Source organism: Tupaia chinensis, unplaced genomic scaffold (genome assembly GCF_000334495.1).
Source record: "Tupaia chinensis unplaced genomic scaffold, TupChi_1.0 Scaffold000532_1, whole genome shotgun sequence".
Taxonomy (NCBI): domain Eukaryota; kingdom Metazoa; phylum Chordata; class Mammalia; order Scandentia; family Tupaiidae; genus Tupaia; species Tupaia belangeri.
The window spans coordinates 6,004,130-6,005,944 of NW_006160045.1; the positions used below are offsets into that span (position 1 = coordinate 6,004,130).

Consider the following 1,815-nt stretch of genomic DNA (forward strand, 5'->3'; position numbering starts at 1 on the left):
TGTCACTAGTGAGTGCATGTGCCACTGGTAATAACAACAACAACAACAGCACACACATATATAATAATGGTTTTAAAAAGCACCATAGACTACAGTAACAGCCGTCATTTTCTATAAGCACTGATGATTTCATGACCCAAGATATGTGTACAGGCAAACAAAGTTTTCCCCTTATCTAAAAAGTTGCCAGGAGGAGGCAGGGGGCAGCAGGTGGCATGGTGATTAAGGTGCTGGACTCCCACATAGCTGATCACAGTTTGAGTTCCAGACCTGGTAACCTGAAAATCACACCAGGCTTGTGTGCGTGCGTGCCCAAAATCCCGAGAAGAGAATGGAGGAGAAGGGATTGTGGCATGGCCATCCCCCGGGGAGATGTTTTCTCACTTTCCTTCTCACTGTCTCTCGCTGTCACTCTCCAGCACATACTGCCTATGGCAAAAACCTAAAGAAAAAAAAATTAATTTGCCTAGGGAGAGCTCATCCTTTTTATGAAACAAAATGTATTCTATAAGGCTACTTTACATCTACATGTGTGTTATAGGTAACATTAAAGGCTTTAATTGCAATTTTTATGTAAGATATTTAAGTTCCTTGATAATGTGTCAATCCATCTATAGGACAGAGGACTTTAAGCTTAGAGATTAAATCACAGAATTACAGAATCACAAAATCATAGAATCACAAACAAAATGTCAACAAGAAAAATCTTGCTGTTTTTTAAAATGAGGAAATTATACCCCAGTAATGAGTGCCTTTGCTCATGATGACACAAATAGATCTGCCCTTTAATTCTCAAAAATGTGTTCTTTTGCTGTATTGTTAAGAAATACAAGGTAGAATCACAACTCAAAAAATAAAAAAAAGAAAGAGAGACACGTAAAATATTTTATTTAACTCCATAGTTAGGGAACCAATAAAGATGTTAAAACCAGTTCAAAGGAGAATCTAAAGAGGAAATAAATATATAAGCATCAAAAATACTGGAAAGAGATATAACTGGCAAAATCAGTTCATATTCATGGGACAATACTCTAGCACATTCTCCAAATGCAATCAGGATTTCCATGGACAAGAATCATTTGCCCTACTATTTGTCTTTGTTTGTTTGCTTGTTTTTAGGTTGGTTTTTTTTTTTTTTTTTTTTTTTGCCACAGAACATGTGCACTCACCAGAGAGAGACAGCATTTTGAAAGTGAGTTATCTCCCCACTTGGGGGATGGCCAGGCTACGATCCCTTCTGTTCCATTCTTCTCTCGGGATTTTGGGCATGCACATGCACGCTCCCGGCATGATTCTCAAACCACCAGGGTTGGGACTTGAACCATGGTCAGCTATGTGGGAGTCCAGAGCCTCAACCACCATGTCACCTGCTGGCCCTACTATCTGTTTTATACAGCATCTAGAATTATAAAACTCTTCAAAGATAATGAAAGGCAGAGTAATTTGGTTAGTTGAGCTAGACGAAACACTCACTAATATTTTTTCATCATTCAAAGTCGTGTTTCCTCAGAGTCTCTTACCATGTATAAGCACTATGAAATTAGAGGACAACATGGCGAGTGTACCAAAAAATGAATTCAGAATTCTTGTTTAGTCGGTAACTTTCCAAAGGCCTCAGAAAAAGGCCAAAATTCATTTCATATCAGTGCAAAAACTTGGAGACAATAAAGACTCTACCCAAAGGACTGTCAGTGCTTACAGAGCTCTTCACCCCAAAATGATCCCTTTTAATATTTATAATACTCTCAAGAGGGCAACAGTCATGTCATGGTCAAGGCTGTATTTAAACTCAGGTCTTCTGATTCCAAATCCCAC

General features: G+C 38.5%; 1 protein-coding gene across 1 annotated transcript in view; it reads right to left on the reverse strand.

Moving 5' to 3' along the window:
• Window positions 1-1,815, reverse strand: part of SMYD3 (SET and MYND domain containing 3) — an 822,936-nt gene that overhangs the window by 459,003 nt on the left and 362,118 nt on the right. The window lies entirely within an intron of this gene.